The sequence below is a fragment of the Euprymna scolopes genome, chromosome 1 (genome assembly GCF_053919585.1).
Source record: "Euprymna scolopes isolate OS-2025 chromosome 1, ASM5391958v1, whole genome shotgun sequence".
Taxonomy (NCBI): Eukaryota; Metazoa; Mollusca; class Cephalopoda; order Sepiida; family Sepiolidae; genus Euprymna; species Euprymna scolopes.
The window spans coordinates 41,322,956-41,336,910 of record NC_136482.1 but is presented as its reverse complement, the minus strand read 5'-3'; the positions used below and the strand labels follow the sequence as shown (position 1 = coordinate 41,336,910).

General features: G+C 31.7%; 1 protein-coding gene across 5 annotated transcripts in view; it reads right to left on the bottom strand.

Annotated features, from left to right (window-relative positions):
* Positions 1 to 13,955, bottom strand: part of LOC145293851 (uncharacterized) — a 3,143,230-nt gene that overhangs the window by 18,617 nt on the left and 3,110,658 nt on the right. For all 5 annotated transcript variants that reach the window (XM_080140773.1, XM_080140596.1, XM_080140684.1 and 2 more), the window contains one exon: positions 6,523 to 6,544. The gene's annotated coding sequence lies outside the window, so the exon portion shown is untranslated. The remainder of the gene's footprint in view (positions 1 to 6,522; positions 6,545 to 13,955) is intronic.

Genomic DNA, 13,955 nt, shown 5'->3' with positions numbered 1-13,955 from the left:
CTGTAATCAACCGCGAGAACAAGCAACTTACCTCACCAACGACCATCTCCAGGCTGTCATTCAACTGCAAGAGAAAGCCAAATAATACAAGATTCCACTGTGTGTTTTTTTGGATTACGAAAAGGCGTTCGACTCTTATAGAGTTTGATCAACTGTCCAGTGCCCTCTTGAACCAAGGAACTGACTCTACATATGAAATACCTGTAAAGTGGGATTACATCTAATTTAATCCTCCACTGTGAGAGCAACAAGATCAAGCTGGAGAAGGCAACAAGACAAGGTGACAACATCACGCCAAACATTTCGCAGACTTCCTCTATAACGTGATTATTAGTTGGATTAAGTGGGAGCGTAGGGGAGTTTACATTGATGGCGAAAACTTGTTAGATCTCATCATCGTTGATAATATAGTACTGATACCACAGTCTCTTCAGAAATGAAATGACATTCTAAAAGACATACAGTATAAGAGCAAGCCTGTTGGCCTAAACAAGCATCTTAACAAAACCAAGGTTATGTTAAACCAGCAAGCTGCCTAGTCTTCAATAATTGCTGATGGAAAGACAATTGAGGAAATTAAACTCTACATCAATTTGGGGGAAAATTACTAAAGATGGAGATCTCCTCCGTGACATAAAGAGAATGGTAGAATTGGGACGGGTAACTTTTGAGAAAGTAAAGATTATCATGCGAATCCGAAAAGCAAATATGCCAATCAAATGGGAGGTTTTCACTGAATATATACTACCTGCGATGATCTACAGTAGTGAAACCTTTGCTCTGGCAACTCGCTAAAGTGAAATCTTTGCAGTTGTACAAAGGAAAATAGGGAGGATGATGTAAGGCATCACTCTACAAAACAGAAAGACAAAGATATGAATCCGCTAACAAACAAGAGTTATTGGCATGAATACTGCCATCAAAACACCCAAACACAGATAGACATGTCACGTCGACAGACATTACAACAGATGTTCATAAGGACAACAGGATGAACACATCGTGAACATAATCGGCCAAAAAGCAGACCAGGTACATGATGGAGGGACAGCGTAATACCACACATGGGTCCCATACTTGCAGAAAATAGGTCCAGGGAGAGGATCAACAAACATGTCATTGATTGATTGACTATATAATACACTGAAAAATACAGATGTGGGGAATTATAGCTTCATAATATTATAATTGTTATGTTTGTACAAGAATAACAGCTAATATATTATTCTCAATATATACATATATATAAATATATATATATACATATATGTATATATATATATATATGTATATATACATGCATATATATATATATATATATATATATATATATATATATATATATATATATATATATATATATTCGTGCACGTCCGATTGAACATGGCAGTATTATACTTTTTTCTGAATATCTTTTAAATTCGCTGAGCGGCTATTTTTATTGCAGCCATATTCCTGTCAAGTGTTTTCTATCGGTTCACCCGTTCGTCGTCAGAAGCGATTGTTGTTGTTACCTTTTCTTTTTCTTTTCTTTTTTAGGCTTTCTGTATTTATAGAGTGTTTTTATTCTTGGTTATAAAGGTGGGAGCAGAATGGTTAGGGGCCAATAAGTTCTATTTTTAATTTCGACTTTCTTAATTTATACTGTGTTATTTAGTTCCTTGTTAGTTCTTAAATACGATTAGTATATTTGTCTCGGTCTTAAATGAGATACGATTAAAGAGGGGTGAAGTATTTTTATTTATTAGTATGGGTTCTATTTAGTCGTCGTGTGTAATTGTTAAGGTATCGAATTTTAGTATTGTCAGTTAAGATATTTCTAATGTCGGACGACTTTAGGTTTTTATCATGGGGTGTTAGGTGTTGTTTCATGGCGCGATTGTTAGCTACATGATTGGTTAGTCGTCAGGAGAGTGTGATTGTGCTGTGGACTATGTAGGCGTTTATGAGTTTTTAGAGTGGGTTCGGAGGCATTCCTCAGAGAGGCAAATAAATTATACACTACACTAGTTTGTCTCAGTGTTGTGTAGTATTATTATTGTTTTTAATTGTTGAATTGGAGATTTTAAATTTAGTATGATATATTATTAGTTTGATCTTTTTTTCTGGTCTGACTCCTGACGGCGATCGGATATACCGATTGACATAAATTGAGACGAATTTGGCTGAACAATAAGTTTTGGGCACCATTATATACTACACGCCAGCTGAAATAAAAAGAACCCTCAGCGAATTGAATAGATATCAGAAAAATCGGAAAAAAGAATAACTCTGCGTGTTCAATCAGAGGTGATTGAATAATGCCCTACTGCCAATATATATATATATATATATATATATATATATATATATATATATATAGTAGAGATTTAGAAGGCTGTCACAATGCGAGGAATGAAATATAGTTGTTGAGAAGACGAGAATAAGTGGCGATTTACAAATAACTAAATACATATATTTATGCATATATTTATTCAGTTGTATTAGGTAGAATGCCTTACTTGTTATGTATGCGACAATATCCATTATTAATTTCGGAAAAAAACCTTTTCAAATGGTGGGCGTAACAGATCGATTCAAAGCATGCTAGATGATGGAGCGGAAGGTGGGTAGCTATGTGGGGCCTCGGACCAACTGTGAGTAGAGGATGTATGTATGGTCTTATTAGGTAATTAACATGTTTATACTTATTATTTATTTCTATGTATTTATTTGTCGTTTTTTTTTTTGGTGTATAACTTGTTGCTTAGCGTGAGCATTTTTTAATTTTGTATGTTCTCTATTTTGTTGTCCATCATTATTACTATTATTTTTTTTCTGCTGATATGGGGGGGGTCTAGGTTTATCTAGGTCACGTAAGTCGCGCGTAGGCTGTGTCCTGTTAGCTATCGAAAGATAGAGCAGAAGTGGCATGTGAGAAAGGAGGGGATGTGGGCTCCCAGTCGGCAGCTAGGTGTTTAGGTTAGTATTGCCAAGAGTAGGAAGATAGGTGAGGAGGGGAGCATTGGGAAATTATGAAATTATTATGAAATTATAAGTGGTAGCATATGGATCATTTTCTTTTTTTTTACTTCATTTTATTTGGTTTGTGTTTCTTCAGTTAGCTTACTTTTTTTTTGCTTTTTTTAATTTATTAAATTTATTTTATTTTGTTATTAATTTTTTATGTCTATATATATATATATATATATATATAATTTATATGGGAGGGGGGATTGTAGTAATGTTCTATCTGAATTGTGAGTTGGACTGTGAGCGGTGTGCAGTGGGGTATCTGTTCTAATGGGTTATGGTTGTAATGGTAAGTCTTAGGTGGGAGCCGTATGTAAAGTTATATAATGATTAAAGATCCGAACTCCAGTCTGTTGTTTATTTCTGGCCGTAATTTGGATATTAGTAATGATGCGTTTATTCCCAATATTGCGTTCTGTGGCAAAAATATCGACTTTAATAGATGTATTAGTGTTTCTGCAGGTGTTGAGGTGTTTGCGGAATGATGATGCTTGTGTTTGTGTGTGTTCTTGTACTCTTATGTGTAGTTGTCTCGTGGTGCTACCCACGTAGAATTTTGCGCAGGCAGAGCATTCTAGTCTGGATACTACGTGTGTACGGTGGCAGGTTGTTGCGGGGTGTGCGGGGTAATTTGCTAATGTGCATGGTTGTGGGTCCTCGTTGTGCCTGCGTTTAGAGAGTTTCTGTATAAGGGATGGCTCAGAGTGGGCTAGTTGCATATTGAGACCCTCTCTTCTGATAGCCCTGCTGATAGACGTTGTGATCTTGTCGCTGAGATGGGGCGTTTTAAGGAAGCAAGTATTGGTGGGTAAGTTTCTTACACGTTTTCTCGTGTTCCAAAGGTGTTGAATGACAGTGCTAGGGTATCCGTTTTTCTCTAGGACACGGTGGAACCGTTTTCTGCATTTTGTCTTGTCTTTTGGCTTGCTGCATTTGTTTTGGATGCGGGTGATCTCATTCCTACCATACCCGATGATGGCCTTAGTAGGGAGGGCCGAGTTGTAGTGTACAAATATACTTCGGCTGGTTTACGGGAGAATTTAGTAATGACGGTCCCTTCATCTGATATTTTTAGGTTGAAGTCTAGGAGCGATAGGGATCTGCCATCGCTGGGGTGTTCGATTGCGAATTCTATGTGTGGGTCGGAATCGGAGAAAATAGCGTAGATGTTCTCATCATCGGGGCGTGATGATGTGAGGATCAGGACATCATCGACATATCTCGAGAGGAATATGACCGAATCGCACGTGTGGACGGCTCGGCGTCGAGTGTGTCCATGCATGAGATGGCCAGTATTCATGAGAGGCTGGAACCCATGGGTAGTCCTGTAATTTGTCTGTATGTTTCGCGTTGGTAGGTGAAGTATGTGTTGCCTACTATTATAAGTAGAACTTTGTGGATGTCTTAGGGAGTGAGGCCGAAGCAGTGTAAGTTGCATGAGGAGATGTGGTCGATGATAAGATCTACTGCTGGGTGTGTAGGTACTGTGGTGTAGAGAGCCACTACATCGAGGCTAAAGGCGTATTTACCTCGTTTAAGTTATCGTGATTGGAGGGTGTTTAGACAGCGGAATATTAAGTGTAGCTTAATCGCCATATATATTTTATAACTTACTAAATAGCCCTACCTACGTATTGATCACTTTTAAAGTGCATACTTAAAGTGTGTGCATGAATGTATACTTTCGTATATTAATTGTATGTGAGCTATTGAATTAGTTATATATATATATATATATTAGTTGTATATATATATATATATATATATATATATATATATATGAATATATGCATGTATACATACATACATACATAATACATACATATATAGGTGCATACATACATACATATATATTTTTTCGGCGTTTCATCAGCACTAGGACTCTTCAGGCATAAGAGATGGATGGAGCGTGGAATATTCACTGTAGCTTAATCGCCATATATATTTTATAACTTACTATATATATATATATATATATATATATATATATATATATATATATATATATATATATATATATATATATATATATAAATTAAAAAAATTAAGGTTAAAAAAAAACCGTAAAGCGGTGAAAGTTTAAATTTGAAAAGCAAGGACAAACTTTATATATGTATATATATATATATATACATGTATATATATATATATATGTGTGTGTGTGTATGTGTGGGTGTGTGTGTGTGTGTGTGTGTGTGTGGCATCCGTCAGCCGAAACGACTATGAATCAGCGCCGTATTAAGATGTTGCCTGTTTGCATCCTTTTGTGTGACTGTAGAGACCAATTCTTGATTTGCATAGTCTGCCACAGCCTTGACATACGAAGGTTGTTATGCAATTTGCCGCTTCGTCCGGCTGTTCCGCTTGTACACTCGCTCTTCTCCTAGCTCTCTTTGCAGCATTTTCAACATGCAAAGAGAGGTAGGAGAGCTATATATATATATATATATATATATATATATATATATATATATATATATATATATATATATATATATATATATAACAGATGCCTCATTTCTTAAACTTGGTCATTTATTCGTTCTTCTGATCAGTTTTCTTAATTTAATTCTGGGACTTTCACGTGCATATCTAAGATGACCTAATTATTAACGCTAACATTCGCGCTTTTTGTCTGGGTCAGTTTGACCTTGCTTTTCAAATTTAAACTTTCACCCCTTTTCGGCTTTTCTTTTTTAAACCTTTATTTTTTTGATTCATCCAGCCTTCACAGACGTGTTTAAAATTTTATCTCCAGTGTTTTCTTTTAATGATTTGGAATTCATTCCATTTGCGCTTTTTTCCAAGGAACTCTGCCTTTTGGATTATTTTTGACCATTTGGAATTTACCAATTGGATTGAAATTTTAAATTCGACCGTTTTGGATTTACCATTTTTGGATTTTTACCCTTCACCGGACTATCCATTCATGTGAAATCTTTTTATCATTTTTCTTTTGCCTCCTGTTCCCTTACATCACCCTTTTTTAACCAAGTAATATCTGTTACTTACTTGTAGGTTCATTAAATACTTTTATATGCAAAATCCGATCCTGCATTTTGCTAATTCCTGCTCTCTGATGAGAAGGAGCGTGTTTCGTCGAAACACCGCGGATTAAGGACTATCCACTTATCGTGTGCTTCCTTTTTTTAAATTAAATATGTTTTAACTCTTTTTCAAGATGTCTTTTAACATGTTTTATTAATAATTTGTTCATATTATAAGCTCTATTTCCTTTTCGGTTTTATTGAGCTTTTACATCTGGCTGAGTTTATTTTACTTGTAAATATTAACACTTTAATATTTATAATATATTTTTGATTACCTTGGTAAACTTATTGTAATTTTTATATATATATATATATATATATATATATATATATATATATATATATATATATATATATATATATATATATATATATAAAGAGAGAGCGAGAGCAGGAGTGAGTGAGAGAGAGAGAATAAATGGAGAAAATGAGAGCGTGATAATATATAAAAAATACTCACCTAAATATGGATTTTTTAAAGTCTACAAAAGAAAAAAAAAGAAAATAACGCAAAGCATACAAAGACTTTAATGCCCTTTACGTGTTAAGTACATATAACATTAATAAAGAAAAAGATGCACTTATACTTACATATCCGATTCTGATACATGAAAAAAGTTTAATAAATGGAAAATGTGTAAAAGTTCACGTTTTAACGCGTGTGTGACTATATACGCTTTTACTAAACTGCTAGTACTTATGAAGACCAAAATGGCCTTAGGATGGTGAGTTTAAAAGATTTATGAATTGTCAGTTCCGATTGAAAAATGTAAGCTATATACAAAAACGTATAAAATAGTAGAGAATTTGTATTATTTAATCTAAAATACGTGTAGAAAATTCCGTTATATATACTTTAAAGTGGCTTTAACTTTTTTTTTTCCTTCAGAAAAGGCAATCTTATTTTTCCGTTAATAATGTCCCTGTAGACTTAGAAATGAATTTTATAAAAAAATTGTTGGAAGATTATATCGTAGGAAATTTGATTTCAACCAATAAATATCGATTTCTCGCTTTCTTTTGCCTATTACATTTTTTTTTCTTATCAAATATATGAATTTCTATTAAAATCGACTCAAAACAAACAGAAATCGGTGAGTTGCAGCAATATGTAGTTGATTACTTTTTATATTATTCCATGTAAGTTTATTAGAAATATATTTTGAAAATTAACAGAACTAAGTGTTAAGATTAAAATGTTTAAATTGTTTGTAAACAAATTCGGTATATTTCATTCGGTATATATATATATATATATATATATATATATATATATATATATATATATATATATATATATATATATATATATATATGGGGTGCTTATGAGTGCGTGGGTGTTTCAAAACAGAATGTTTTGACTACTGTCAATATATATATATACACATATACGACTCTCAGTATATATATATATATATATATATATATATATATATATATATTTATATATATATATATATATATATTCACACGGGACATTCTGCTACTAGTGTTAAATTGAAGATCTCAACTGGAATAATCTATTCGTATGATCAGATTGAGAGCATGATACGACGACTTTCTTTAAACGTATTCGACAAAAGTTTTTATTTCAGATTTAACTAAACATATATAATGGGCGAAACGTTATATCTCACAGCTTATTAAGACTTTCATGATAATACAACTGCTATAAACGCACGAATCAACTGAGTAACACATTTAATTTTGAATATGACTTTAAAAGTAAACTGAACATTTAAAAAGAAATATTAAATATTTATCTGACATTGAGGCATGGGAGTATCGTATTAGCGCCCTTGACTTTAAGTTGGAAATTACAAATGTGGAAACATGTTTCTTAAATTCTAAAGGAATTTATAACCTAATGAAAGAAAACACATTTCTATCATTCCTTATTAAATACACGTGAAAAATGACATTCATGTAACGTTGGTAGATAGATAATTTATGACTCTGATTGCTCAATATAATAAAACAAATAAGCAGAATGAGGTGTTCGCACATACAAACACATATGTGCAAGCATATGAATATACACAAATACACATACATGTATATATATATATATATATATATATATATATATATATATATACACACACAGTGATGATCATATTTATTGGCACGGTAAAATAAAAGTTAAATTTTGTCTAATAAATTCTAAAAAAGGGATTAAATTAAAGAAAATAACAAAGTATATTATGTAGTTTTAACTGGCCTTTCCGATGCAGCAATCGGATTTTAGAAAAAATAAATAACAAAGGAACAACAAACATAATTGCAAAAAACCCTTATTCAAAATTATTGGCACGATTTATTTAATAATCAATTGTATAGCCTTTGGCCTTGATTACCTTCCTCAGTCGCTTTTCATAGTTTACAACCAAGTTGTTGCACTCTTCAGTAGTAATTTTAGCCCACTCTTCCTGACAATAATCCTCCAATTGAATAAGATTCTTAGGCTTCCTTTGCATTACCCTCAATGTTAATGTTCTCCATAAATTTTCAATTGGATTAAGGTCTGGGCTTTGTGATGGTCACTCCAAAACATTAATATAATTGTCCTCGAGCCATTTCTTAGTCAGTTTAGCCGAATGCTTTGGGTCATTATCTTGCATGAACCACCAACGACGACCAAGTGAGAGCTCTTTAGCAGAGTCTTTCATGTTTTCATCCAATATTTTAACATAATCTTCCTTTTTTATGCTACCTGTGACCTTAACAAGTCGCCCTGGTCCAGAGGCAGCAAAGGATCCCCAAAACATCAAACTGCCTCCACCGTGCTTCACTGTGGGTATGGTGTTCTTAGGCAGGAAAGCTTCGCCAGATTTTCTGTAAATATAAGACACTTTATTATGGCCAAATAACTCTATTTTCGTTTCGTCAGTCCATAGAACACGTTTCCAGAATGCAACATCTTTATCAATATTGCGTTTTGCAAAGGCTAGCCTTGCTTTCAGGTGCATAGGCTTCAATAAGGGAGTCTTTCTCGGACGACATGCTTTTAAACCAGCTCTCTTCAAAACTCTACCAACTGTATGTCGAGATACATTCACTGCAAAAATGCTCTGTTCATCAACAATCTCCCCAACAGAGATCCTTGGGTTTTGTTTTACTTGTCGAACAATTTTCCGTTCATCTCTTGGGGAAAGAATCCTTTTTCTCCCTCTACCCTCTAAACTCATAACGTGGCCTTGCGATTTGAATTTGTTTATTATGGCTCTAACAGTGGATTTGGGAAGGGTTAGCTTCTTTGAAATCTTATCATAGCCCTCCCCATTGGTATGGCATGCTACAACAAGCTTCCTGACGTCTTCGCTGTGTTCCTTAGTTTTAACCATGGCGATTGAAAATTATAATTTAGTCACTTATAATAGTTTAAATATATCGCTATCTAAAAATTATCTGAAAAAAATTATTCACTGAATTAGCGTTAAACAAGCATAATATGGCTATAAAAAAGTTCAGAAAGCACGTAAACCGGAAATTGTTTATATTATACTGATACTAAAAGAAAAACAAAGCCGTGCCAATAATTTTGAACAAGGGTTTTTTGCAATTATGTTTGTTGTTCCTTTGTTATTTATTTTTTCTAAAATCCGATTGCTGCATCGGAAAGGCCAGTTAAAACTACATAATATACTTTGTTATTTTCTTTAATTTAATCCCTTTTTTAGAATTTATTAGACAAAATTTAACTTTTATTTTACCGTGCCAATAAATATGATCATCACTGTATATATATATATATATATATATATATATATATATATATATATATATATATATATATATTTATATATATATATATATATGACCCCAAATCCACGACTCGAGTTTCGCCCTATTTTAGGCTCATCAATAAGACATAAATCAAGACTCGAACTTTGGTTTGTTGGCTGCCATGGTTTTTGTTAACTGCGGCGCTGTTTGACTGCTGTAATAATCATATAATCTCCTACATTCCGAATATATATATATATATATATATATGTATATATATATATGTATATATATATATATATATATATATATATATATATATATATATATATATATATAACTTAGGCACAAGAACAAACAATGTAAGTCGTCAATCATATGCGAATAGCGTACTAACTCGGTCCACAATACCTGTTTCGAGTAAACACAGATGTTTCTCGTTCATAGCAACAAGGTTGGTTATAAATCAACTAATTTCTCAATGGGCGAAATTGAATGAGAATGGAACAAATGTCCACAATGAATCGCGAATTTGTCTGTATGATAGGTTTATTTAAGCTTTGAGTTAGTTACGTAAGTACAACTTCGGTCTACCATCATAGAGGAGGATGGGACGGGCATATAGCTTGATCACAACGAATAAATAATGGGCGAATGTAAGTAGCACATTTATAACACAGAGCAAAAATTGATGTTTCAACACATAATTCTGTATAAACCCAATAAATGTCATATTTAAACTATAATCTGCTGTTTTGAATCTAAGACGCTTTATATTATGTAATGTTGAGTTGAGGCACATTTTATGTCTTATGGCATATATTTTCTTGATTTGAAGTTTAGTAAAATAGTAAAATTTTAAAACTGTGTTCGGTAATATGAGAGATATTTAACAAGGTAAATAGTTTGTGACGTAACGGATTCTAGATTTGTTTAATATGTTACACAATTCTATACTACCAACAGAGGTATATTTTCTTATTAATTGTTTATGTGTCAGATCAAGTATAACCAGTATAGGCTGGAGCACTTACAAGGTAAATGTTAATCCAAACCTTACGCAAATATTTTTACTTGAATTATGTTCATTTTTGTAGATTCATAAACGTTGCTTATCACTTTCCTTCTTTTGTCTACCTTTCGCCATATATCCTTACATTATGAAGTCAGTGTATATTTGTTATCGCCGTACACTTAACCACTTAACGTGAGAAAGCCACCTGGAGATAACGTTTTGCAACACAATAGATTAATAAAATTCTAGTAAACTTTCGCAAATCTGTGATAGTGATAAGATAATATAGTTTATATTTACGTAAATATGTGTGTAGATAAATGGATATAAATTAGTGTTTGCAATAATAAGTAAACAACTAAAAATCCATCTTTGTAGATTCTACCAGAAAGCGTTTCCCGTTATGACGGGCAACGAGAAAAACGATTCAGATGTTTACGGAGAATTTATCATCGAAATCAAAATAAAAAAAAAACGAACTTTTTTTTCTTTGCATACAAAAATAAAAACAATTCTATAATTTAAAAACTCACTATGTTTATCTGTCTGACTCCATTTTCTCAAAGTGCATCTCTTCCCAAACGTCAATGCATAGTAACGCGGATGGGGACATATTATGCAAACTATACATTTCTGCATATTAGCAGGAACAAATGGCTGATTTTAGGTCCAAATTATAAAAAAACGGATAATTTAAAATGAGTTTTTATCTATAGGATGATAGCTCAAACAGTATGACTTAGTCTCGGACCCTATATGTTTTGGTTTCGATTTCTCAATTTGATATACATTTATACTATATATTTGGTATACAGTTATACTATATATTACGTGCTATAGATCAATATATAATAAATATGAATAAATTAAAATATCATAATGTGAAATATTTTATACCCGGAAAATATATTAAAAGAAAACAATCGGTGTAATTGTGCTTTACCATAATTTTTCATTATTACTAACGATGACTCTGTCTAAGCAGAACCCTTTTCTGTCATTTTGCTTGAAAGTATATACTATTTAATATAATCAGATAACTTTGGATTATATATATATATATATATATATATATATATATATATATATATATATATATATATATACAGTAGATATTTTCTGCATGAATTAGAATACTAACTACGTTTACTAAACATATTAATAAGTACTGTGTAAATAAAATGTAAATATAAGGGTAGTTTCTCGGATACATTTCATGTTGAACGTTTCAAAAATATATTACCGCAAATATGGAGCGTAATAAGAAGACGTTCGATTTCTGTCATCGTATCCGCCATCTTCCTTATTTTTTCATTTATTACGGACATTCACTGGACGTTATCTTTTACAAGAAGGGAAAAACTGATGTTTTCTGAGAAAAACTCTTATTTTTGTCTAGTTTGTTTTTTAAGATGTAGACTTCTGCTCTATCCATCAAGTAGACTGATGCATTGTTTTAGCAAATGCAATAAAAACAATGAAATTCAGGTTGAGAGAAGATGATATTGTCTAGGTCATAATTAAGAACATTGAAGGAGAGAAGAAAAATATTACTTGAAAGCAATGGGTTTTAACTACTGTTCCAATTTTACTTGAAGTCACCGTTATTTTAGTTGGTTGGGAATCAGTTTCGTGATATTTTATACCAGATAAGAGTGGATTGTAGAAAGAGAATTTATGTTCGTTTTTTTGGTACCAAGTGAGAGAGACAGGGAGAGAGAGAGTGTGAGAGAGAGAGAGAATAGAAGGAGAGCGAATTAGATAAAGAAAAACGAAATTTGTTTTTATTTTATTTTTTTTTGTAACAATATTTTGAAATAAAGATTTTTCAGTAGGAAATCAGTAATGAAATATTTATTCGCCAACGAACATAATAAGGATACGATAAGTTTATGTCATAAATATTTTGAAACCATTTTTATTATGTTAGCTAGTCTAGTAATTTTGCTGCTTTTCTTGGATATCAGGCGGGATTGCATGATATATGATGTAATTGCAAATGTCTAAATATAAATAAAAAGCCGGCTATTATGCTTTAACCAATCTTAGTTGAATGAACTTCCTGCTCTTAGCGGAATACCGTCTTTTTTATAACTTAATATGAAAACACATTCGGTATATAATATATTTGAAATAAAAACAAGGTCAAAAGATTAAGATAGATCGAGATGAAATAAATGGAGAAAAAACATATACATGTATATATATATATATATGTATATATATGTATGCATATATATATAAATAGATAGAGAGAGAGGGATATAAATAGATGGTCTGCTTAAATGATTTCTTCTACAGAATCTATTGTTAAATCAATTGATTGATGATTAGAGAAGGGCAGTAATTAAAATGTACAAGTATATATTAATAGAAAGATAGACGAATGGAGTGAAAGATAGCGAAATACAAATATATATATATATATATATATATACATATATAAATATATATATATATATATATATATATATTTATATATATATATATATATATATATATATATATATACAGAGAGAGATGAATATTTAGATACATAGCTATATCGATGGACTGATAGACAGAGAATAGGAAGACACACACACATATATATATATATAGATATATATATATACATATACACACACACATATATATATATATATATATATATATATATATAGCTAGATGGATATATGGATAGAGGGATATATAACACATAATAAAGAATGGGAATCAACACAAAAAATCAAAGCATTCGAGTATTAAAAATTTACGACGGGACAAACTGAAGTGTTTTCTGTGTTTATCCATCTGTTATTCTTGTCTGGGAAAATATCAGGTGAATAAACCGTAAATGATAAAAAAGGATGAATAAAATACGTTCTTTCAATGAGGCCTGTTGGAAAGCAGCCTTAATCGCAATGAAGTAATTGCTCTATCATGTGTGACATGTTGTAAGACGTGTACTTCATTTCGTGTGTTAAACAAAATACGCCCAAATACACACGATTCTTTCTAATTTCAAGAAGGAATTAATCGTTATTTTGTACAAAAAGGATGGCAGGTCCGATTGTAAAAAATATAGACCTAAAAGTTTGTTGAGACAGGTTTATAAACTATTTGTAACAATGTTCATAAAATAATCAAAGGTTATCTTTATTCCAGTCTCA